General features: G+C 54.7%; 12 non-coding genes across 12 annotated transcripts; all 12 read right to left on the bottom strand.

Annotated features, from left to right (window-relative positions):
- Positions 1-301: 301 nt before the first annotated feature.
- LOC131903105 (small nucleolar RNA SNORD116) lies at positions 302-395 on the bottom strand. The gene has a single exon (XR_009377362.1). It is a non-coding gene; the product is annotated as a small nucleolar RNA SNORD116 (small nucleolar RNA).
- Positions 396-2407: 2012 nt separating this feature from the next.
- LOC131903104 (small nucleolar RNA SNORD116) lies at positions 2408-2501 on the bottom strand. Its single transcript, XR_009377361.1, has one exon. It is a non-coding gene; the product is annotated as a small nucleolar RNA SNORD116 (small nucleolar RNA).
- A 2005-nt stretch (positions 2502-4506) lies between these two features.
- LOC131903103 (small nucleolar RNA SNORD116) lies at positions 4507-4600 on the bottom strand. The gene has a single exon (XR_009377360.1). It is a non-coding gene; the product is annotated as a small nucleolar RNA SNORD116 (small nucleolar RNA).
- A 2006-nt stretch (positions 4601-6606) lies between these two features.
- Positions 6607-6700, bottom strand: LOC131903102 (small nucleolar RNA SNORD116). Its single transcript, XR_009377359.1, has one exon. It is a non-coding gene; the product is annotated as a small nucleolar RNA SNORD116 (small nucleolar RNA).
- Positions 6701-8706: 2006 nt separating this feature from the next.
- LOC131903101 (small nucleolar RNA SNORD116) lies at positions 8707-8800 on the bottom strand. Its single transcript, XR_009377358.1, has one exon. It is a non-coding gene; the product is annotated as a small nucleolar RNA SNORD116 (small nucleolar RNA).
- A 2017-nt stretch (positions 8801-10817) lies between these two features.
- LOC131903100 (small nucleolar RNA SNORD116) lies at positions 10818-10911 on the bottom strand. The gene has a single exon (XR_009377357.1). It is a non-coding gene; the product is annotated as a small nucleolar RNA SNORD116 (small nucleolar RNA).
- A 2006-nt stretch (positions 10912-12917) lies between these two features.
- LOC131903099 (small nucleolar RNA SNORD116) lies at positions 12918-13011 on the bottom strand. Its single transcript, XR_009377356.1, has one exon. It is a non-coding gene; the product is annotated as a small nucleolar RNA SNORD116 (small nucleolar RNA).
- A 2003-nt stretch (positions 13012-15014) lies between these two features.
- LOC131903098 (small nucleolar RNA SNORD116) lies at positions 15015-15108 on the bottom strand. The gene has a single exon (XR_009377355.1). It is a non-coding gene; the product is annotated as a small nucleolar RNA SNORD116 (small nucleolar RNA).
- A 1992-nt stretch (positions 15109-17100) lies between these two features.
- LOC131903097 (small nucleolar RNA SNORD116) lies at positions 17101-17194 on the bottom strand. Its single transcript, XR_009377354.1, has one exon. It is a non-coding gene; the product is annotated as a small nucleolar RNA SNORD116 (small nucleolar RNA).
- Positions 17195-19205: 2011 nt separating this feature from the next.
- On the bottom strand, positions 19206-19299 carry LOC131903096 (small nucleolar RNA SNORD116). Its single transcript, XR_009377353.1, has one exon. It is a non-coding gene; the product is annotated as a small nucleolar RNA SNORD116 (small nucleolar RNA).
- Positions 19300-21293: 1994 nt separating this feature from the next.
- LOC131903094 (small nucleolar RNA SNORD116) lies at positions 21294-21387 on the bottom strand. Its single transcript, XR_009377351.1, has one exon. It is a non-coding gene; the product is annotated as a small nucleolar RNA SNORD116 (small nucleolar RNA).
- Positions 21388-23409: 2022 nt separating this feature from the next.
- On the bottom strand, positions 23410-23503 carry LOC131903093 (small nucleolar RNA SNORD116). Its single transcript, XR_009377350.1, has one exon. It is a non-coding gene; the product is annotated as a small nucleolar RNA SNORD116 (small nucleolar RNA).
- Between the last annotated feature and the right edge of the window lie 348 nt (positions 23504-23851).

Below are 23851 nucleotides of genomic sequence, written 5' to 3'. Positions count from 1 at the left end.
CAGCACGCCTGTTTCTTGTGGGTGTCCGAAGCTAGCATATTTCTAGAGTGCCTACAAGAGAGCCCAAGGTCCAAGGTCCCATGTCTAGCTGTCAGTCTGGCTTGGGAGAGTGGGGATGGCTGCTTGCTTGCCAGCAAACCCCAAGTATTCTCTTTTCCCCATGCCCGTGATGGTGAGCAGAGTGGGGCAGAGATCAAGACCATGGGAAGAGAGTCTGGCTACTGCTGGAGGGGGCAGGAGCAGCGCAGCGGTTCTCAGGCCTGTGTCTGACTCCCAGAGGACTTGGGTGAGCCAAGGTGCAGGACCTCAGTTTCGATGAGAGCGGCGGTACTGAGTTTTCACTCATTTTGTTCAGCTTTTCCAAGGAATGTTTGACTGGAAATCATCATCGATCCAAGCACGCTGGAGTGCCCTTGCACAGGGATTTTCAGGGCACTCAGGACAGGGTGGGTGTTGGGGAGTGCGAGAAATACCAAGACATGCCCCGTCCTTTGGCAGGTTGCAACGGTTCCCTGCATGGAAATGGGAAGCAACTTGAGGCCCTAAGTCTGCTACAGGTGCTGACAGGCGCGGGATGCAGGGATGGTAAGTCCTCGCAGCACCACCAAGACCCCAGGATCCTGAGCACCTGGGACAATGCATGGGAGGCTTACCTTGGGCCCCAGGCCTTCTCCTGCAGGTCACCAACACCAAGCAACTTCCCTCGCGGCCCACTCAGGTGCCATCAGCCCTGTGCAAAGGATGCTGGGCCATTCTCTCCGCACTATGGCCGTGCAGGCCACGCAATGTCACACTGTGAAGACATCAAAGCACATGCCAACATTACAGTGGGAAGCGAGCAACTGGCTCTGGGATGGATGGCTGGGCCTGGCTCGTCTCAATGGGAACATCAGATCACATCTGCTCTCTCACCACTCCTGCCTTGCCCTCACCCTCCAGCATGGCTTGCCATAGTGGTGACAGGTTTTCACCAGGGTCTCAGAGCCTGTCCTTGCCCTGGCTCCCTCCCTCCGTGCCCTTTCACATCACCTTGGCCCCTCTCTGCAATCAAACCACCAGGTTCGGCCCGGCCAACACATCAAGGAACTGCACTGCAGGCAAGCAAGCAGACTCTTCCCGAGAAAAAAAAAAACAAAAAAAAAAAAAAAAAAAAAAACCAAAACAAAAACCATGGCCAGCTCTGAGGACCTCAACCCTCTAACACTGTGCACGGGGTTCACAAACCAGGGCAAGCTCACCTTGCTGGCTCAAGCTCAAGTCTTAGGACGCAGCTCTGGCCATGCTCACTAGCCAAACCAAGCCTCTCTCTTCCCATCTCAACAACTCTGACAACCAGGTGGGCAAAGCTACCCGAAATCTGCATCCTTTTCCTGCTAGGAATGCTGAGGGACCGAGCTCAAACTGCTTAAAGTCTCCTCTGAGGCCTTCACCACAGGACATGGCAGGCCTTCTGGGTCCACCAGACCTCCTCTCTCACTCTCTTTCTTTGCCCATGTCTCTTTCTCTTACTCCTGGTTTCTCTCTCTGTCTCTGTCTTTGTCTCTGCTTCTGTCTCTGGATTGATGCCACTCTCTGTCAGTCTGTCTTCATGGGAAAGCCCATGTTCAAGGGTACTGGAAATTTTGACTGCAAGCCAAGTTGAACACTGCATCAACACAAGCTAACTTCTGTGGGACGCCAAGGGCAAGCCAGAGAGCCTGGCACGTCCCAAGACAAGTTGCAACACACATGGCTTCCAATGACCAGAAACGCACCCTTGCAAGCCAAAGTCGCTTTGGCACCCTCCACTGCCCATGAGCAGAGCTCTCAAGCCAGTCTTGATCTACAGCCTGGGGCCCAGGGTACAATTCCTACATGGGATCCCTAGCCGGCCTCCAAACAGGCCTTCCTGGAAGAATCACACCCTGGTGAAGACCACTCAACAAAACAGGTGTCTTTCCTAGCTTTGAGATTGGCTTGAGCCAAGACGGGCCCTCCACTACCATGGGTGAGAGAAAAGCACTCTCACACCTGTCTCCTCCACCAGGAGGCCAGCAGTCTGACCTTAGTGTCCCCTGGTCAACCTACTCCACCACAGGCCTCCAGTGTGCAGATTTCTACCCAGGTCAGCACGCCTGTTTCTTGTGAGTGTGCGAAGCTAGCATATTTCTAGAGTGCCTACAAGAGAGCCCAAGGTCCAAGGTCCCATGTCTAGCTGTCAGTCTGGCTTGGGAGAGTGGGGATGGCCGCTTGCTTGCCAGCAAACCCCAAGTATTCTCTATTCCCCATGCCCGTGATGGCGAGCAGAGTGGGGCAGAGATCAAGCCCATGGGAAGAGAGTCTGGCTACTGCTGGAGGGGGCAGGAGCAGCGCAGCGGTTCTCAGGCCTGTGTCTGACTCCCAGAGGACTTGGGTGAGCCAAGGTGCAGGACCTCAGTTTCGATGAGAGCGGCGGTACTGAGTTTTCACTCATTTTGTTCAGCTTTTCCAAGGAATGTTTGACTGGAAATCATCATCGATCCAAGCACGCTGGAGTGCCCTTGCACAGGGATTTTCAGGGCATTCAGGACAGGGTGGGTGTTGGGGAGTGCGAGAAATACCAAGACATGCCCCGTCCTTTGGCAGGTTGCAACGGGTCCCTGCATGGAAATGGGAAGCAACTTGAGGCCCTGAGTCTGCTACAGGTGCTGACAGGCCCGGGATGCAGGGATGGTAAGTCCTCGCAGCACCACCAAGACCCCAGGATCCTGAGCACCTGGGACAATGCATGGGAGGCTTACCTTGGGCCCCAGGCCTTCTCCTGCAGGTCACCAACACCAAGCAACTTCCCTCGAGGCCCACTCAGGTGCCATCAGCCCTGGGCAAAGGATGCTGGGCCATTCTCTCCGCACTATGGCCGTGCAGGCCACGCAATGCCACACTGTGAAGACATCAAAGCACATGCCAACATTACAGTGGGAAGCAGGCAACTGGCTCTGGGATGGATGGCTGGGCCTGGCTCGTCTCAATGGGAACATCAGATCACATCTGCTCTCTCACCACTCCTGCCCTGCCCTCACCCTCAAGCATGGCTTGCCACAGCGTTGACAGCTTTTCACCAGGGTCTCAGAGCCTGTCCTTGCCCTGGCTCCCTCTTTTTGTGCCCTTTCAATTCACCTTGGCCCCTCTCTGCAATCAAACCACCAGGTTCGGCCCGGCCAACACATCAAGGAACTGCACTGCAGGCAAGCAAGCAGACTCCTCCCGAGAAAAAAAACAAAACAAAAAAAAAAAAACAAAAACAAAAACCATGGCCAGCTCTGAGGACCTCAACCCTCTAACACTGTGCACGGGGTTCACAAACCAGGGCAAGCTCACCTTGCTGGCTCAAGCTCAAATCTTAGGACGCAGCTCTGGCCATGCTCACTAGCCAATCCAAGCCTCCCTCCTCCCTTCTCAACATCTCTGACAACCAGGTGGGCAAAGCTACCCGAAATCTGCATCCTTCTCCTGCTAGGAATGCTGAGGGACCGAGCTCAAACTGCTTAAAGTCTCCTCTGAGGCCTTCACCACAGGACATGGCAGGCCTTCTGGGTCCACCAGACCTCCTCTCTCACTCTCTTTCTTTGCCCATGTCTCTTTCTCTTACTCCTGGTTTCTCTCTCTGTCTCTGTCTTTGTCTCTGCTTCTGTCTCTGGATTGATGCCACTCTCTGTCAGTCTGTCTTCATGGGAAAGCCCATGTTCAAGGGTACTGGAAATTTTGACTTACAAGCCAAGTTGAACACTGCATCAACACAAGCTAACTTCTGTGGGACGCCAAGGGCAAGCCAGAGAGCCTGGCACGTCCCAAGACAAGTTGCAACACACATGGCTTCCAATGACCAGAAACGCACCCTTGCAAGCCAAAGTCGCTTTGGCACCCTCCACTGCCCATGAGCAGAGCTCTCAAGCCAGTCTTGATCTACAGCCTGGGGCCCAGGGTACAATTCCTACATGGGATCCATAGCCGGCCTCCAAACAGGCCTTCCTGGAAGAATCACACCCTGGTGAAGACCACTCAACAAAACAGGTGTCTTTCCTAGCTTTGAGATTGGCTTGAGCCAAGACGGGCCCTCCACTACCATGGGTGAGAGAAAAGCACTCTCACACCTGTCTCCTCCACTAGGTGGCCAGCAGTCTGAGCTTAGTGTCCCCTGGTCAACCTACTCCACCACAGGCCTCCATTGTGCAGATTTCTACCCAGGTCAGCACGCCTGTTTCTTGTGGGTGTCCGAAGCTAGCATATTTCTAGAGTGCCTACAAGAGAGCCCAAGGTCCAAGGTCCCATGTCTAGCTGTCAGTCTGGCTTGGGAGAGTGGGGATGGCTGCTTGCTTGCCAGCAAACCCCAAGTATTCTCTTTTCCCCATGCCCGTGATGGCGAGCAGAGTGGGGCAGAGATCAAGACCATGGGAAGAGAGTCTGGCTACTGCTGGAGGGGGCAGGAGCAGCGCAGCGGTTCTCAGGCCTGTGTCTGACTCCCAGAGGACTTGGGTGAGCCAAGGTGCAGGACCTCAGTTTCGATGAGAGCGGCGGTACTGAGTTTTCACTCATTTTGTTCAGCTTTTCCAAGGAATGTTTGACTGGAAATCATCATCGATCCAAGCACGCTGGAGTGCCCTTGCACAGGGATTTTCAGGGCACTCAGGACAGGGTGGGTGTTGGGGAGTGCGAGAAATACCAAGACATGCCCCGTCCTTTGGCAGGTTGCAACGGTTCCCTGCATGGAAATGGGAAGCAACTTGAGGCCCTAAGTCTGCTACAGGTGCTGACAGGCGCGGGATGCAGGGATGGTAAGTCCTCGCAGCACCACCAAGACCCCAGGATCCTGAGCACCTGGGACAATGCATGGGAGGCTTACCTTGGGCCCCAGGCCTTCTCCTGCAGGTCACCAACACCAAGCAACTTCCCTCGAGGCCCACTCAGGTGCCATCAGCCCTGTGCAAAGGATGATGGGCCATTCTCTCCGCACTATGGCCGTGCAGGCCACGCAATGTCACACTGTGAAGACATCAAAGCACATGCCAACATTACAGTGGGAAGCGAGCAACTGGCTCTGGGATGGATGGCTGGGCCTGGCTCGTCTCAATGGGAACATCAGATCACATCTGCTCTCTCACCACTCCTGCCCTGCCCTCACCCTCCAGCATGGCTTGCCATAGTGGTGACAGGTTTTCACCAGGGTCTCAGAGCCTGTCCTTGCCCTGGCTCCCTCCCTCCGTGCCCTTTCACATCACCTTGGCCCCTCTCTGCAATCAAAACACCAGGTTCCGCCCGGCCAACACATCAAGGAACTGCACTGCAGGCAAGCAAGCAGACTCTTCCCGAGAAAAAAAAAACCAAAAAAAAAAAAAAAACCAAAACAAAAACCATGGCCAGCTCTGAGGACCTCAACCCTCTAACACTGTGCACGGGGTTCACAAACCAGGGCAAGCTCACCTTGCTGGCTCAAGCTCAAGTCTTAGGACGCAGCTCTGGCCATGCTCACTAGCCAAACCAAGCTTCCCTCCTCCCATCTCAACATCTCTGACAACCAGGTGGGCAAAGCTACCCGAAATCTGCATCCTTCTCCTGCTAGGAATGCTGCGGGACCGAGCTCAAACTGCTTATAGTCTCCTCTGAGGCCTTCACCACAGGACATGGCAGGCCTTCTGGGTCCACCAGACCTCCTCTCTCACTCTCTTTCTTTGCCCATGTCTCTTTCTCTTACTCCTGGTTTCTCTCTCTGTCTCTGTCTTTGTCTCTGCTTCTGTCTCTGGATTGATGCCACTCTCTGTCAGTCTGTCTTCATGGGAAAGCCCATGTTCAAGGGTACTTGAAATTTTGACTGCAAGCCAAGTTGAACACTGCATCAACACAAGCTAACTTCTGTGGGATGCCAAGGGCAAGCCAGAGAGCCTGGCACGTCCCAAGACAAGTTGCAACACACATGGCTTCCAATGACCAGAAACGCACCCTTGCAAGCCAAAGTCGCTTTGGCACCCTCCACTGCCCATGAGCAGAGCTCTCAAGCCAGTCTTGATCTACAGCCTGGGGCCCAGGGTACAATTCCTACATGGGATCCCTAGCCGGCCTCCAAACAGGCCTTCCTGGAAGAATCACACCCTGGTGAAGACCACTCAACAAAACAGGTGTCTTTCCTAGCTTTGAGATTGGCTTGAGCCAAGACGGGCCCTCCACTACCATGGGTGAGAGAAAAGCACTCTCACACCTGTCTCCTCCACCAGGAGGCCAGCAGTCTGACCTTAGTGTCCCCTGGTCAACCTACTCCACCACAGGCCTCCAGTGTGCAGATTTCTACCCAGGTCAGCACGCCTGTTTCTTGTGAGTGTGCGAAGCTAGCATATTTCTAGAGTGCCTACAAGAGAGCCCAAGGTCCAAGGTCCCATGTCTAGCTGTCAGTCTGGCTTGGGAGAGTGGGGATGGCCGCTTGCTTGCCAGCAAACCCCAAGTATTCTCTATTCCCCATGCCCGTGATGGCGAGCAGAGTGGGGCAGAGATCAAGCCCATGGGAAGAGAGTCTGGCTACTGCTGGAGGGGGGCAGGAGCAGCGCAGCGGTTCTCAGGCCTGTGTCTGACTCCCAGAGGACTTGGGTGAGCCAAGGTGCAGGACCTCAGTTTCGATGAGAGCGGCGGTACTGAGTTTTCACTCATTTTGTTCAGCTTTTCCAAGGAATGTTTGACTGGAAATCATCATCGATCCAAGCACGCTGGAGTGCCCTTGCACAGGGATTTTCAGGGCACTCAGGACAGGGTGGGTGTTGGGGAGTGCGAGAAATACCAAGACATGCCCCGTCCTTTGGCAGGTTGCAACGGGTCCCTGCATGGAAATGGGAAGCAACTTGAGGCCCTGAGTCTGCTACAGGTGCTGACAGGCCCGGGATGCAGGGATGGTAAGTCCTCGCAGCACCACCAAGACCCCAGGATCCTGAGCACCTGGGACAATGCATGGGAGGCTTACCTTGGGCCCCAGGCCTTCTCCTGCAGGTCACCAACACCAAGCAACTTCCCTCGAGGCCCACTCAGGTGCCATCAGCCCTGGGCAAAGGATGCTGGGCCATTCTCTCCGCACTATGGCCGTGCAGGCCACGCAATGCCACACTGTGAAGACATCAAAGCACATGCCAACATTACAGTGGGAAGCAGGCAACTGGCTCTGGGATGGATGGCTGGGCCTGGCTCGTCTCAATGGGAACATCAGATCACATCTGCTCTCTCACCACTCCTGCCCTGCCCTCACCCTCAAGCATGGCTTGCCACAGCGTTGACAGCTTTTCACCAGGGTCTCAGAGCCTGTCCTTGCCCTGGCTCCCTCTTTTTGTGCCCTTTCACATCACCTTGGCCCCTCTCTGCAATCAAACCACCAGGTTCGGCCCGGCCAACACATCAAGGAACTGCACTGCAGGCAAGCAAGCAGACTCCTCCCGAGGAAAAAAAAAAAACAAAAAAAAAAAAAACAAAAACAAAAACCATGGCCAGCTCTGAGGACCTCAACCCTCTAACACTGTGCACGGGGTTCACAAACCAGGGCAAGCTCACCTTGCTGGCTCAAGCTCAAATCTTAGGACGCAGCTCTGGCCATGCTCACTAGCCAATCCAAGCCTCCCTCCTCCCTTCTCAACATCTCTGACAACCAGGTGGGCAAAGCTACCCGAAATCTGCATCCTTCTCCTGCTAGGAATGCTGAGGGACCGAGCTCAAACTGCTTAAAGTCTCCTCTGAGGCCTTCACCACAGGACATGGCAGGCCTTCTGGGTCCACCAGACCTCCTCTCTCACTCTCTTTCTTTGCCCATGTCTCTTTCTCTTACTCCTGGTTTCTCTCTCTGTCTCTGTCTTTGTCTCTGCTTCTGTCTCTGGATTGATGCCACTCTCTGTCAGTCTGTCTTCATGGGAAAGCCCATGTTCAAGGGTACTGGAAATTTTGACTTACAAGCCAAGTTGAACACTGCATCAACACAAGCTAACTTCTGTGGGACGCCAAGGGCAAGCCAGAGAGCCTGGCACGTCCCAAGACAAGTTGCAACACACATGGCTTCCAATGACCAGAAACGCACCCTTGCAAGCCAAAGTCGCTTTGGCACCCTCCACTGCCCATGAGCAGAGCTCTCAAGCCAGTCTTGATCTACAGCCTGGGGCCCAGGGTACAATTCCTACATGGGATCCCTAGCCGGCCTCCAAACAGGCCTTCCTGGAAGAATCACACCCTGGTGAAGACCACTCAACAAAACAGGTGTCTTTCCTAGCTTTGAGATTGGCTTGAGCCAAGACGGGCCCTCCACTACCATGGGTGAGAGAAAAGCACTCTCACACCTGTCTCCTCCACTAGGTGGCCAGCAGTCTGAGCTTAGTGTCCCCTGGTCAACCTACTCCACCACAGGCCTCCATTGTGCAGATTTCTACCCAGGTCAGCACGCCTGTTTCTTGTGGGTGTCCGAAGCTAGCATATTTCTAGAGTGCCTACAAGAGAGCCCAAGGTCCAAGGTCCCATGTCTAGCTGTCAGTCTGGCTTGGGAGAGTGGGGATGGCTGCTTGCTTGCCAGCAAACCCCAAGTATTCTCTTTTCCCCATGCCCGTGATGGCGAGCAGAGTGGGGCAGAGATCAAGACCATGGGAAGAGACTCTGGCTACTGCTGGAGGGGGCAGGAGCAGCGCAGCGGTTCTCAGGCCTGTGTCTGACTCCCAGAGGACTTGGGTGAGCCAAGGTGCAGGACCTCAGTTTCGATGAGAGCGGCGGTACTGAGTTTTCACTCATTTTGTTCAGCTTTTCCAAGGAATGTTTGACTGGAAATCATCATCGATCCAAGCACGCTGGAGTGCCCTTGCACAGGGATTTTCAGGGCACTCAGGACAGGGTGGGTGTTGGGGAGTGCGAGAAATACCAAGACATGCCCCGTCCTTTGGCAGGTTGCAACGGTTCCCTGCATGGAAATGGGAAGCAACTTGAGGCCCTAAGTCTGCTACAGGTGCTGACAGGCGCGGGATGCAGGGATGGTAAGTCCTCGCAGCACCACCAAGACCCCAGGATCCTGAGCACCTGGGACAATGCATGGGAGGCTTACCTTGGGCCCCAGGCCTTCTCCTGCAGGTCACCAACACCAAGCAACTTCCCTCGAGGCCCACTCAGGTGCCATCAGCCCTGTGCAAAGGATGCTGGGCCATTCTCTCCGCACTATGGCCGTGCAGGCCACGCATTGTCACACTGTGAAGACATCAAAGCACATGCCAACATTACAGTGGGAAGCGAGCAACTGGCTCTGGGATGGATGGCTGGGCCTGGCTCGTCTCAATGGGAACATCAGATCACATCTGCTCTCTCACCACTCCTGCCTTGCCCTCACCCTCCAGCATGGCTTGCCATAGTGGTGACAGGTTTTCACCAGGGTCTCAGAGCCTGTCCTTGCCCTGGCTCCCTCCCTCCGTGCCCTTTCACATCACCTTGGCCCCTCTCTGCAATCAAAACACCAGGTTCCGCCCGGCCAACACATCAAGGAACTGCACTGCAGGCAAGCAAGCAGACTCTTCCCGAGAAAAAAAAAACCAAAAAAAAAAAAAAAAAAAAAAAAAAACCAAAACAAAAACCATGGCCAGCTCTGAGGACCTCAACCCACTAACACTGTGCACGGGGTTCACAAACCAGGGCAAGCTCACCTTGCTGGCTCAAGCTCAAGTCTTAGGACGCAGCTCTGGCCATGCTCACTAGCCAAACCAAGCCTCTCTCTTCCCATCTCAACATCTCTGACAACCAGGTGGGCAAAGCTACCCGAAATCTGCATCCTTCTCCTGCTAGGAATGCTGAGGGACCGAGCTCAAACTGCTTAAAGTCTCCTCTGAGGCCTTCACCACAGGACATGGCAGGCCTTCTGGGTCCACCAGACCTCCTCTCTCACTCTCTTTCTTTGCCCATGTCTCTTTCTCTTACTCCTGGTTTCTCTCTCTGTCTCTGTCTTTGTCTCTGCTTCTGTCTCTGGATTGATGCCACTCTCTGTCAGTCTGTCTTCATGGGAAAGCCCATGTTCAAGGGTACTTGAAATTTTGACTGCAAGCCAAGTTGAACACTGCATCAACACAAGCTAACTTCTGTGGGACGCCAAGGGCAAGCCAGAGAGCCTGGCACGTCCCAAGACAAGATGCAACACACATGGCTTCCAATGACCAGAAACGCACCCTTGCAAGCCAAAGTCGCTTTGGCACCCTCCACTGCCCATGAGCAGAGCTCTCAAGCCAGTCTTGATCTACAGCCTGGGGCCCAGGGTACAATTCCTACATGGGATCCCTAGCCGGCCTCCAAACAGGCCTTCCTGGAAGAATCACACCCTGGTGAAGACCACTCAACAAAACAGGTGTCTTTCCTAGCTTTGAGATTGGCTTGAGCCAAGACGGGCCCTCCACTACCATGGGTGAGAGAAAAGCACTCTCACACCTGTCTCCTCCACCAGGAGGCCAGCAGTCTGACCTTAGTGTCCCCTGGTCAACCTACTCCACCACAGGCCTCCAGTGTGCAGATTTCTACCCAGGTCAGCACGCCTGTTTCTTGTGAGTGTGCGAAGCTAGCATATTTCTAGAGTGCCTACAAGAGAGCCCAAGGTCCAAGGTCCCATGTCTAGCTGTCAGTCTGGCTTGGGAGAGTGGGGATGGCCGCTTGCTTGCCAGCAAACCCCAAGTATTCTCTATTCCCCATGCCCGTGATGGCGAGCAGAGTGGGGCAGAGATCAAGCCCATGGGAAGAGAGTCTGGCTACTGCTGGAGGGGGGCAGGAGCAGCGCAGCGGTTCTCAGGCCTGTGTCTGACTCCCAGAGGACTTGGATGAGCCAAGGTGCAGGACCTCAGTTTCGATGAGAGCGGCGGTACTGAGTTTTCACTCATTTTGTTCAGCTTTTCCAAGGAATGTTTGACTGGAAATCATCATCGATCCAAGCACGCTGGAGTGCCCTTGCACAGGGATTTTCAGGGCATTCAGGACAGGGTGGGTGTTGGGGAGTGCGAGAAATACCAAGACATGCCCCGTCCTTTGGCAGGTTGCAACGGGTCCCTGCATGGAAATGGGAAGCAACTTGAGGCTCTGAGTCTGCTACAGGTGCTGACAGGCCCGGGATGCAGGGATGGTAAGTCCTCGCAGCACCACCAAGACCCCAGGATCCTGAGCACCTGGGACAATGCATGGGAGGCTTACCTTGGGCCCCAGGCCTTCTCCTGCAGGTCACCAACACCAAGCAACTTCCCTCGAGGCCCACTCAGGTGCCATCAGCCCTGGGCAAAGGATGCTGGGCCATTCTCTCCGCACTATGGCCGTGCAGGCCACGCAATGCCACACTGTGAAGACATCAAAGCACATGCCAACATTACAGTGGGAAGCAGGCAACTGGCTCTGGGATGGATGGCTGGGCCTGGCTCGTCTCAATGGGAACATCAGATCACATCTGCTCTCTCACCACTCCTGCCCTGCCCTCACCCTCAAGCATGGCTTGCCACAGCGTTGACAGCTTTTCACCAGGGTCTCAGAGCCTGTCCTTGCCCTGGCTCCCTCTTTTTGTGCCCTTTCACATCACCTTGGCCCCTCTCTGCAATCAAACCACCAGGTTCGGCCCGGCCAACACATCAAGGAACTGCACTGCAGGCAAGCAAGCAGACTCCTCCCGAGAAAAAAAAAAAAAAAAAAAAAAAAAAAACAAAAACAAAAACCATGGCCAGCTCTGAGGACCTCAACCCTCTAACACTGTGCACGGGGTTCACAAACCAGGGCAAGCTCACCTTGCTGGCTCAAGCTCAAATCTTAGGACGCAGCTCTGGCCATGCTCACTAGCCAATCCAAGCCTCCCTCCTCCCTTCTCAACATCTCTGACAACCAGGTGGGCAAAGCTACCCGAAATCTGCATCCTTCTCCTGCTAGGAATGCTGAGGGACCGAGCTCAAACTGCTTAAAGTCTCCTCTGAGGCCTTCACCACAGGACATGGCAGGCCTTCTGGGTCCACCAGACCTCCTCTCTCACTCTCTTTCTTTGCCCATGTCTCTTTCTCTTACTCCTGGTTTCTCTCTCTGTCTCTGTCTTTGTCTCTGCTTCTGTCTCTGGATTGATGCCACTCTCTGTCAGTCTGTCTTCATGGGAAAGCCCATGTTCAAGGGTACTGGAAATTTTGACTGCAAGCCAAGTTGAACACTGCATCAACACAAGCTAACTTCTGTGGGACGCCAAGGGCAAGCCAGAGAGCCTGGCACGTCCCAAGACAAGTTGCAACACACATGGCTTCCAATGACCAGAAACGCACCCTTGCAAGCCAAAGTCGCTTTGGCACCCTCCACTGCCCATGAGCAGAGCTCTCAAGACAGTCTTGATCTAAAGCCTGGGGCCCAGGGTACAATTCCTACATGGGATCCCTAGCCGGCCTCCAAACAGGCCTTCCTGGAAGAATCACACCCTGGTGAAGACCACTCAACAAAACAGGTGTCTATCCTAGCTTTGAGATTGGCTTGAGCCAAGACGGGCCCTCCACTACCATGGGTGAGAGAAAAGCACTCTAACACCTGTCTCCTCCACCAGGAGGTCAGCAGTCTGACCTTAGTGTCCCCTGGTCAACCTACTCCACCACAGGCCTCCAGAGTGCAGATTTCTACACAGGTCAGCACGCCTGTTTCTTGTGGGTGTCCGAAGCTAGCATAATTCTAGAGTGCCTACAAGAGAGCCCAAGGTCCAAGGTCCCATGTCTAGCTGTCAGTCTGGCTTGGGAGAGTGGGGATGGCTGCTTGCTTGCCAGCAAACCCCAAGTATTCTCTTTTCCCCATGCCCGTGATGGCGAGCAGAGTGGGGCAGAGATCAAGACCATGGGAAGAGAGTCTGGCTACTGCTAGAGGGGGGCAGGAGCAGCGCAGCGGTTCTCAGGCCTGTGTCTGACTCCCAGAGGACTTGGGTGAGCCAAGGTGCAGGACCTCAGTTTCGATGAGAGCGGCGGTACTGAGTTTTCACTCATTTTGTTCAGCTTTTCCAAGGAATGTTTGACTGGAAATCATCATCGATCCAAGCATGCTGGAGTGCCCTTGCACAGGGATTTTCAGGGCACTCAGGACAGGGTGGGTGTTGGGGAGTGCGAGAAATACCAAGACATGCCCCGTCCTTTGGCAGGTTGCAACGGGTCCCTGCATGGAAATGGGGAGCAACTTGAGGCCCTAAGTCTGCTACAGGTGCTGACAGGCCCGGCATGCAGGGATGGTAAGTCCTCGCAGCACCACAAGACCCCAGGATCCTGAGCACCTGGGACAATGCATGGGAGGCTTACTTTGGGCCCCAGGCCTTCTCCTGCAGGTCACCAACACCAAGCAACTTCCCTCGAGGCCCACTCAGGTGCCATCAGCCCTGGGCAAAGGATGCTGGGCCATTCTCTCCGCACTATGGCCGTGCAGGCCACGCAATGCCACACTGTGAAGACATCAAAGCACATGCCAACATTACAGTGGGAAGCGGGCAACTGGCTCTGGGATGGATGGCTGGGCCTGGCTCGTCTCAATGGGAACATCAGATCACATCTGCTCTCTCACCACTCCTGCCCTGCCCTCACCCTCCAGCATGGCTTGCCATAGTGGTGACAGGTTTTCACCAGGGTCTCAGAGCCTGTCCTTGCCCTGGCTCCCTCCCTCCGTGCCCTTTCACATCACCTTGGCCCCTCTCTGCAATCAAAACACCAGGTTCCGCCCGGCCAACACATCAAGGAACTGCACTGCAGGCAAGCAAGCAGACTCTTCCCGAGAAAAAAAAAACCAAAAAAAAAAAAAACCAAAACAAAAACCATGGCCAGCTCTGAGGACCTCAACCCTCTAACACTGTGCACGGGGTTCACAAACCAGGGCAAGCTCACCTTGCTGGCTCAAGCTCAAGTCTAAGGACGCAGCTCTGGCCATGCTCACTAGCCAAACCAAGCTTCCCTCCTCCCATCTCAACATCTCTGACAACCAGGTGGGCAAAGCTACCCGAAATCTGCATCCTTCTCCTGCTAGGAATGCTGCGGGACCGAGCTCAAACTGCTTATAGTCTCCTCTGAGGCCTTCACCACAGGACATGGCAGGCCTTCTGGGTCCACCAGACCTCCTCTCTCACTCTCTTTCTTTGCCCATGTCTCTTTCTCTTACTCCTGGTTTCTCTCTCTGTCTCTGTCTTTGTCTCTGCTTCTGTCTCTGGATTGATGCCACTCTCTGTCAGTCTGTCTTCATGGGAAAGCCCATGTTCAAGGGTACTTGAAATTTTGACTGCAAGCCAAGTTGAACACTGCATCAACACAAGCTAACTTCTGTGGGATGCCAAGGGCAAGCCAGAGAGCCTGGCACGTCCCAAGACAAGTTGCAACACACATGGCTTCCAATGACCAGAAACGCACCCTTGCAAGCCAAAGTCGCTTTGGCACCCTCCACTGCCCATGAGCAGAGCTCTCAAGCCAGTCTTGATCTACAGCCTGGGGCCCAGGGTACAATTCCTACATGGGATCCCTAGCCGGCCTCCAAACAGGCCTTCCTGGAAGAATCACACCCTGGTGAAGACCACTCAACAAAACAGGTGTCTTTCCTAGCTTTGAGATTGGCTTGAGCCAAGACGGACCCTCCACTACCATGAGTAAGAGAAAAGCACTCTCACACCTGTCTCCTCCACCAGGAGGCCAGCAGTCTGACCTTAGTGTCCCCTGGTCAACCTACTCCACCACAGGCCTCCATTGTGCAGATTTCTACACAGGTCAGCACGCCTGTTTCTTGTGGGTGTCCGAAGCTAGCATATTTCTAGAGTGCCTACAAGAGAGCCCAAGGTCCAAGGTCTCATGTCTAGCTGTCAGTCTGGCTTGGGAGAGTGGGCATGGCCGCTTGCTGGCCAGCAAACCCCAAGTATTCTCTTTTCCCCATGCCCGTGATGGCGAGCAGAGTGGGGCAGAGATCAAGCCCATGGGAAGAGAGTCTGGCTACTGCTGGAGGGGGGCAGGAGCAGCGCAGCGGTTCTCAGGCCTGTGTCTGACTCCCAGAGGACTTGGGTGAGCCAAGGTGCAGGACCTCAGTTTCGATGAGAGCGGCGGTACTGAGTTTTCACTCATTTTGTTCAGCTTTTCCAAGGAATGTTTGACTGGAAATCATCATCGATCCAAGCACGCTGGAGTGCCCTTGCACAGGGATTTTCAGGGCACTCAGGACAGGGTGGGTGTTGGGGAGTGCGAGAAATACCAAGACATGCCCCGTCCTTTGGCAGGTTGCAACGGGTCCCTGCATGGAAATGGGAAGCAACTTGAGGCCCTGAGTCTGCTACAGGTGCTGACAGGCCCGGGATGCAGGGATGGTAAGTCCTCGCAGCACCACCAAGACCCCAGGATCCTGAGCACCTGGGACAATGCATGGGAGGCTTACCTTGGGCCCCAGGCCTTCTCCTGCAGGTCACCAACACCAAGCAACTTCCCTCGAGGCCCACTCAGGTGCCATCAGCCCTGGGCAAAGGATGCTGGGCCATTCTCTCCGCACTATGGCCGTGCAGGCCACGCAATGCCACACTGTGAAGACATCAAAGCACATGCCAACATTACAGTGGGAAGCAGGCAACTGGCTCTGGGAGGGATGGCTGGGCCTGGCTCGTCTCAATGGGAACATCAGATCACATCTGCTCTCTCACCACTCCTGCCCTGCCCTCACCCTCCAGCATGGCTTGCCACAGCGGTGACAGGTTTTCACCAGGGTCTCAGAGCCTGTCCTTGCCCTGGCTCCCTCCCTCCGTGCCCTTTCAAATCACCTTGGCCCCTCTCTGCAATCAAACCACCAGGTTCGGCCCGGCCAACACATCAAGGAACTGCACTGCAGGCAAGCAAGCAGACTCTTCCCGAAAAAAAAAAAAAAAAAAAAAAACAAAAACCATGGCCAGCTCTGAGGACCTCAACCCTCTAACACTGTGTACGGGGTTCACAAACCAGGGCAAGCTCACCTTGCTGGCTCAAGCTCAAGTCTTAGGACGCAGCTCTGGCCGTGCTCACTAGCCAAACCAAGCCTCCCTCCTCCCATCTCAACATCTCTGACAACCAGGTGGGCAAAGCTACCCGAAATCTGCATCCTTCTCCTGCTAGGAATGCTGAGGGACCGAGCTCAAACTGCTTAAAGTCTCCTCTGAGGCCTTCACCACAGGACATGGCAGGCCTTCTGGGTCCACCAGACCTCCTCTCTCACTCTCTTTCTTTGCCCATGTCTCTTTCTCTTACTCCTGGTTTCTCTCTCTGTCTCTGTCTTTGTCTCTGCTTCTGTCTCTGGATTGATGCCACTCTCTGTCAGTCTGTCTTCATGGGAAAGCCCATGTTCAAGGGTACTTGAAATTTTGACTGCAAGCCAAGTTGAACACTGCATCAACACAAGCTAACTTCTGTGGGACGCCAAGGGCAAGCCAGAGAGCCTGGCACGTCCCAAGACAAGTTGCAACACACATGGCTTCCAATGACCAGAAACGCACCCTTGCAAGCCAAAGTCACTTTGGCACCCTCCACTGCCCATGAGCAGAGCTCTCAAGCCAGTCTTGATCTACAGCCTGGGGCCCAGGGTACAATTCCTACATGGGATCCCTAGCCGGCCTCCAAACAGGCCTTCCTGGAAGAATCACACCCTGGTGAAGACCACTCAACAAAACAGGTGTCTTTCCTAGCTTTGAGATTGGCTTGAGCCAAGACGGGCCCTCCACTACCATGGGTGAGAGAAAAGCACTCTCACACCTGTCTCCTCCACCAGGAGGCCAGCAGTCTGACCTTAGTGTCCCCTGGTCAACCTATTCCACCACAGGCCTCCAGTGGGCAGATTTCTACACAGGTCAACAGCCTGTTTCTTATGGGTGTCCGAAGCTAGCATATTTCTAGAGTGCCTACAAGAGAGCCCAAGGTCCAAGGTCCCATGTCTAGCTGTCAGTCTGGCTTGGGAGAGTGGGGATGGCCGCTTGCTTGCCAGCAAACCCCAAGTATTCTCTTTTCCCCATGCCCGTGATGGCGAGCAGAGTGGGGCAGAGATCAAGCCCATGGGAAGAGAGTCTGGCTACTGCTGGAGGGGGGCAGGAGCAGCGCAGCGGTTCTCAGGCCTGTGTCTGACTCCCAGAGGACTTGGGTGAGCCAAGGTGCAGGACCTCAGTTTCGATGAGAGCGGCGGTACTGAGTTTTCACTCATTTTGTTCAGCTTTTCCAAGGAATGTTTGACTGGAAATCATCATCGATCCAAGCACGCTGGAGTGCCCTTGCACAGGGATTTTCAGGGCACTCAGGACAGGGTGGGTGTTGGGGAGTGCGAGAAATACCAAGACATGCCCCGTCCTTTGGCAGGTTGCAACGGGTCCCTGCATGGAAATGGGAAGCAACTTGAGGCCCTAAGTCTGCTACAGGTGCTGACAGGCACGGGAGGCAGGGATGGTAAGTCCTCGCAGCACCACAAGACCCCAGGATCCTGAGCACCTGGGACAATGCATGGGAGGCTTACCTTGGGCCCCAGGCCTTCTCCTGCAGGTCACCAACACCAAGCAACTTCCCTCGAGGCCCACTCAGGTGCCATCAGCCCTGGGCAAAGGATGCTGGGCCATTCTCTCCGCACTATGGCCGTGCAGGCCACGCAATGCCACACTGTGAAGACATCAAAGCACATGCCAACATTACAGTGGGAAGCGGGCAACTGGCTCTGGGATGGATGGCTGGGCCTGGCTCGTCTCAATGGGAACATCAGATCACATCTGCTCTCTCACCACTCCTGCCCTGCCCTCACCCTCCAGCATGGCTTGCCATAGTGGTGACAGGTTTTCACCAGGGTCTCAGAGCCTGTCCTTGCCCTGGCTCCCTCCCTCCGTGCCCTTTCACATCACCTTGGCCCCTCTCTGCAATCAAAACACCAGGTTCCGCCCGGCCAACACATCAAGGAACTGCACTGCAGGCAAGCAAGCAGACTCTTCCCGAGAAAAAAAAAAACCAAAAAAAAAAAAAAACCAAAACAAAAACCATGGCCAGCTCTGAGGACCTCAACCCTCTAACACTGTGCACGGGGTTCACAAACCAGGGCAAGCTCACCTTGCTGGCTCAAGCTCAAGTCTTAGGACGCAGCTCTGGCCATGCTCACTAGCCAAACCAAGCTTCCCTCCTCCCATCTCAACATCTCTGACAACCAGGTGGGCAAAGCTACCCGAAATCTGCATCCTTCTCCTGCTAGGAATGCTGCGGGACCGAGCTCAAACTGCTTATAGTCTCCTCTGAGGCCTTCACCACAGGACATGGCAGGCCTTCTGGGTCCACCAGACCTCCTCTCTCACTCTCTTTCTTTGCCCATGTCTCTTTCTCTTACTCCTAGTTTCTCCCTCTGTCTCTGTCTCTGTCTCTGTCTCTGCTTCTGTCTCTGGATTGATGCCACTCTCTGTCAGTCTGTCTTCATGGGAAAGCCCATGTTCAAGGGTACTGGAAATTTTGACTGCAAGCCAAGTTGAACACTGCATCAACACAAGCTAACTTCTGTGGGACGCCAAGGGCAAGCCAGAGAGCCTGGCACGTCCCAAGACAAGTTGCAACACACATGGCTTCCAATGACCAGAAACGCATCCTTGCAAGCCAAAGTCGCTTTGGCACCCTCCATTGCCCATGAGCAGAGCTCTCAAGCCAGTCTTGATCTACAGCCTGGGGCCCAGGGTACAATTCCTACATGGGATCCATAGCCGGCCTCCAAACAGGCCTTCCTGGAAGAATCACACCCTGGTGAAGACCACTCAACAAAACAGGTGTCTTTCCTAGCTTTGAGATTGGCTTGAGCCAAGACGGGCCCTCCACTACCATGGGTGAGAGAAAAGCACTCTCACACCTGTCTCCTCCACCAGGAGGCCAGCAGTCTGACCTTAGTGTCCCCTGGTCAACCTACTCCACCACAGGCCTCCAGTGTGCAGATTTCTACACAGGTCAGCACGCCTGTTTCTTATGGGTGTCCGAAGCTAGCATATTTCTAGAGTGCCTACAAGAGAGCCCAAGGTCCAAGGTCCCATGTCTAGCTGTCAGTCTGGCTTGGGAGAGTGGGGATGGCCGCTTGCTTGCCAGCAAACCCCTAGTATTCTCTATTCCCCATGCCAGTGATGGCGAGCAGAGTGGGGCAGAGATCAAGCCCATGGGAAGAGAGTCTGGCTACTGCTGGAGGGGGGCAGGAGCAGCGCAGCGGTTCTCAGGCCTGTGTCTGACTCCCAGAGGACTTGGGTGAGCCAAGGTGCAGGACCTCAGTTTCGATGAGAGCGGCGGTACTGAGTTTTCACTCATTTTGTTCAGCTTTTCCAAGGAATGTTTGACTGGAAATCATCATCGATCCAAGCACGCTGGAGTGCCCTTGCACAGGGATTTTCAGGGCACTCAGGACAGGGTGGGTGTTGGGGAGTGCGAGAAATACCAAGACATGCCCCGTACTTTGGCAGGTTGCAACGGGTCCCTGCATGGAAATGGGAAGCAACTTGAGGCCCTGAGTCTGCTACAGGTGCTGACAGGCCCGGGATGCAGGGATGGTAAGTCCTCGCAGCACCACCAAGACCCCAGGATCCTGAGCACCTGGGACAATGCATGGGAGGCTTACCTTGGGCCCCAGGCCTTCTCCTGCAGGTCACCAACACCAAGCATCTTCCCTTGAGGCCCACTCAGGTGCCATCAGCCCTGGGCAAAAAATGCTGGGCCATTCTCTCCGCATTATGGCCGTGCAGGCCACGCAATGCCACACTGTGAAGACATCAAAGCACATGCCAACATTACAGTGGGAAGCGGGCAACTGGCTCTGGGATGGATGGCTGGGCCTGGCTCGTCTCAATGGGAACATCAGATCACATCTGCTCTCTCACCACTCCTGCCCTGCCCTCACCCTCCAGCATGGCTTGCCACAGCGGTGACAGGTTTTCACCAGGGTCTCAGAGCCTGTCCGTCCCTGGCTCCCTCCCTCCGTGCCCTTTCACATCACCTTGGCCCCTCTCTGCAATCAAACCACCAGGTTCGGCCGGCCAACACATCAAGGAACTGCACTGCAGGCAAGCAAGCAGACTCCTCCCGAGAAAAAAAAAAAAACAAAAAAACAAAACAAAAACCATGGCCAGCTCTGAGGACCTCAGCCCTCTAACACTGTGCACGGGGTTCACAAACCAGGGCAAGCTCACCTTGCTGGCTCAAGCTCAAGTCTTAGGACGCAGCTCTGGCCATGCTCACTAGCCAAACCAAGCCTCCCTCCTCCCATCTCAACATCTCTGACAACCAGGTGGGCAAAGCTACCCGAAATCTGCATCCTTCTCCTGCTAGGAATGCTGAGGGACCGAGCTCAAACTGCTTAAAGTCTCCTCTGAGGCCTTCACCACAGGACATGGCAGGCCTTCTGGGTCCACCAGACCTCCTCTCTCACTCTCTTTCTTTGCCCATGTCTCTTTCTCTTACTCCTGGTTTCTCACTCTGTCTCTGTCTCTGTCTCTGATTCTGTCTCTGGATTGATGCCACTCTGTCAGTCTGTCTTCATGGGAAAGCCCATGTTCAAGGGTACTGGAAATTTTGACTGCAAGCCAAGTTGAACACTGCATCAACACAAGCTAACTTCTGTGGGACGCCAAGGGCAAGCCAGAGAGCCTGGCACGTCCCAAGACAAGTTGCAACACACATGGCTTCCAATGACCAGAAACGCACCCTTGCAAGCCAAAGTCGCTTTGGCACCCTCCACTGCCCATGAGCAGAGCTCTCAAGCCAGTCTTGATCTACAGCCTGGGGCCCAGGGTACAATTCCTACATGGGATCCCTAGCCGGCCTCCAAACAGGCCTTCCTGGAAGAATCACACCCTGGTGAAGACCACTCAACAAAACAGGTGTCTTTCCTACCTTTGAGATTGGCTTGAGCCAAGACGGGCCCTCCACTACCATGGGTGAGAGAAAAGCACTCTCACACCTGTCTCCTCCACCAGGAGGCCAGCAGTCTGACCTTAGTGTCCCCTGGTCCACCTACTCCACCACAGGCCTCCATTGTGCAGATTTCTACCCAGGTCAGCACGCCTGTTTCTTGTGAGTGTGCGAAGCTATCATATTTCTAGAGTGCCTACAAGAGAGCCCAAGGTCCAAGGTCCCATGTCTAGCTGTCAGTCTGGCTTGGGAGAGTGGGGATGGCCGCTTGCTTGCCAGCAAACCCCAAGTATTCTCTATTCCCCATGCCAGTGATGGCGAGCAGAGTGGGGCAGAGATCAAGCCCATGGGAAGAGAGTCTGGCTACTGCTGGAGGGGGGCAGGAGCAGCGCAGCGGTTCTCAGGCCTGTGTCTGACTCCCAGAGGACTTGGGTGAGCCAAGGTGCAGGACCTCAGTTTCGATGAGAGCGGCGGTACTGAGTTTTCACTCATTTTGTTCAGCTTTTCCAAGGAATGTTTGACTGGAAATCATCATCGATCCAAGCACGCTGGAGTGCCCTTGCACAGGGATTTTCAGGGCACTCAGGACAGGGTGGGTGTTGGGGAGTGCGAGAAATACCAAGACATGCCCCGTCCTTTGGCAGGTTGCAACGGGTCCCTGCATGGAAATGGGAAGCAACTTGAGGCCCTGAGTCTGCTACAGGTGCTGACAGGCCCGGGATGCAGGGATGGTAAGTCCTCGCAGCACCACCAAGACCCCAGGATCCTGAGCACCTGGGACAATGCATGGGAGGCTTACCTTGGGCCCCAGGCCTTCTCCTGCAGGTCACCAACACCAAGCAACTTCCCTCGAGGCCCACTCAGGTGCCATCAGCCCTGGGCAAAGGATGCTGGGCCATTCTCTCCGCACTATGGCCGTGCAGGCCACGCAATGCCACACTGTGAAGACATCAAAGCACATGCCAACATTACAGTGGGAAGCGGGCAACTGGCTCTGGGATGGATGGCTGGGCCAGGCTCGTCTCAATGGGAACATCAGATCACATCTGCTCTCTCACCACTCCTGCCCTGCCCTCACCCTCCAGCATGGCTTGCCACAGCGGTGACAGGTTTTCACCAGGGTCTCAGAGCCTGTCCTTGCCCTGGCTCCCTCCCTCCGTGCCCTTTCACATCACCTTGGCCCCTCTCTGCAATCAAACCACCAGGTTCGGCCCGGACAACACATCAAGGAACTGCACTGCAGGCAAGCAAGCAGACTCTTCCCGAGAAAAAAAAAAAACAAAAAAACAAAAACCAAAACAAATACCATGGCCACCTCTGAGGACCTCAACCCTCTAACGCTGTGTACGGGGTTCACAAACCAGGGCAAGCTCACCTTGCTGGCTCAAGCTCAAGTCTTAGGACGCAGCTCTGGCCATGCTCACCAGCCAAACCAAGCCTCCCTCCTCCCATCTCAACATCTCTGACAACCAGGTGGGCAAAGCTACCCTAAATCTGCATCCTTCTCCTGCTAGGAATGCTGAGGGACCGAGCTCATACTGCTTAAAGTCTCCTCTGAGGCCTTCACCACAGGACATGGCAGGCCTTCTGGGTCCACCAGACCTCCTCTCTCACTCTCTTTCTTTGCCCATGTCTCTTTCTCTTACTCCTAGTTTCTCTCTCTGTCTCTGTCTCTGTCTCTGTCTCTGTCTCTGTCTCTGCTTCTGTCTCTGGATTGATGCCACTCTCTGTCAGTCTGTCTTCATGGGAAAGCCCATGTTCAAGGGTACTGGAAATTTTGACTGCAAGCCAAGTTGAACACTCTTTCAACACAAGCTAACTTCTGTGGGACGCCAAGGGCAAGCCAGAGAGCCTGGCACGTCCCAAGACAAGTTGCAACACACATGGCTTCCAATGACCAGAAACGCACACTTGCAAGCCAAAGTCGCTTTGGCACCCTCCACTGCCCATGAGCGGAGCTCGCAAGCCAGTCTTGATCTACAGCCTGGGGCCCAGGGTACAATTCCTACATGGGATCCCTAGCCGGCCTCCAAACAGGCCTTCCTGGAAGAATCACACCCTGGTGAAGACCACTCAACAAAACAGGTGTCTTTCCTAGCTTTGAGATTGGCTTGAGCCAAGACGGGCCCTCCACTACCATGGGTGAGAGAAAAGCACTCTCACACCTGTCTCCTCCACCAGGAGGCCAGCAGTCTGACCTTAGTGTCCCCTGGTCAACCTACTCCACCACAGGCCTCCAGTGTGCAGATTTCTACCCAGGTCAGCACGCCTGTTTCTTGTGAGTGTGCGAAGCTAGCATATTTCTAGAGTGCCTACAAGAGAGCCCAAGGTCCAAGGTCCCATGTCTAGCTGTCAGTCTGGCTTGGGAGAGTGGGGATGGCCGCTTGCTGGCCAGCAAACCCCAAGTATTCTCTATTCCCCATGCCCGTGATGGCGAGCAGAGTGGGGCAGAGATCAAGCCCATGGGAAGAGAGTCTGGCTACTGCTGGAGGGGGGCAGGAGCAGCGCAGCGGTTCTCAGGCCTGTGTCTGACTCCCAGAGGACTTGGGTGAGCCAAGGTGCAGGACCTCAGTTTCGATGAGAGCGGCGGTACTGAGTTTTCACTCATTTTGTTCAGCTTTTCCAAGGAATGTTTGACTGGAAATCATCATCGATCCAAGCACGCTGGAGTGCCCTTGCACAGGGATTTTCAGGGCACTCAGGACAGGGTGGGTGTTGGGGAGTGCGAGAAATACCAAGACATGCCCCGTCCTTTGGCAGGTTGCAACGGGTCCCTGCATGGAAATGGGAAGCAACTTGAGGCCCTGAGTCTGCTACAGGTGCTGACAGGCCCGGGATGCAGGGATGGTAAGTCCTCGCAGCACCACCAAGACCCCAGGATCCTGAGCACCTGGGACAATGCATGGGAGGCTTACCTTGGGCCCCAGCCCTTCTCCTGCAGGTCACCAACACCAAGCAACTTCCCTCGAGGCCCACTCAGGTGCCATCAGCCCTGGGCAAAGGAT

Source organism: Peromyscus eremicus, chromosome 1 (genome assembly GCF_949786415.1).
Source record: "Peromyscus eremicus chromosome 1, PerEre_H2_v1, whole genome shotgun sequence".
NCBI lineage: Eukaryota > Metazoa > Chordata > Mammalia > Rodentia > Cricetidae > Peromyscus > Peromyscus eremicus.
Note: the sequence above shows the minus strand (reverse complement) of the source record. Positions and strands in the feature narration are given on the sequence as shown.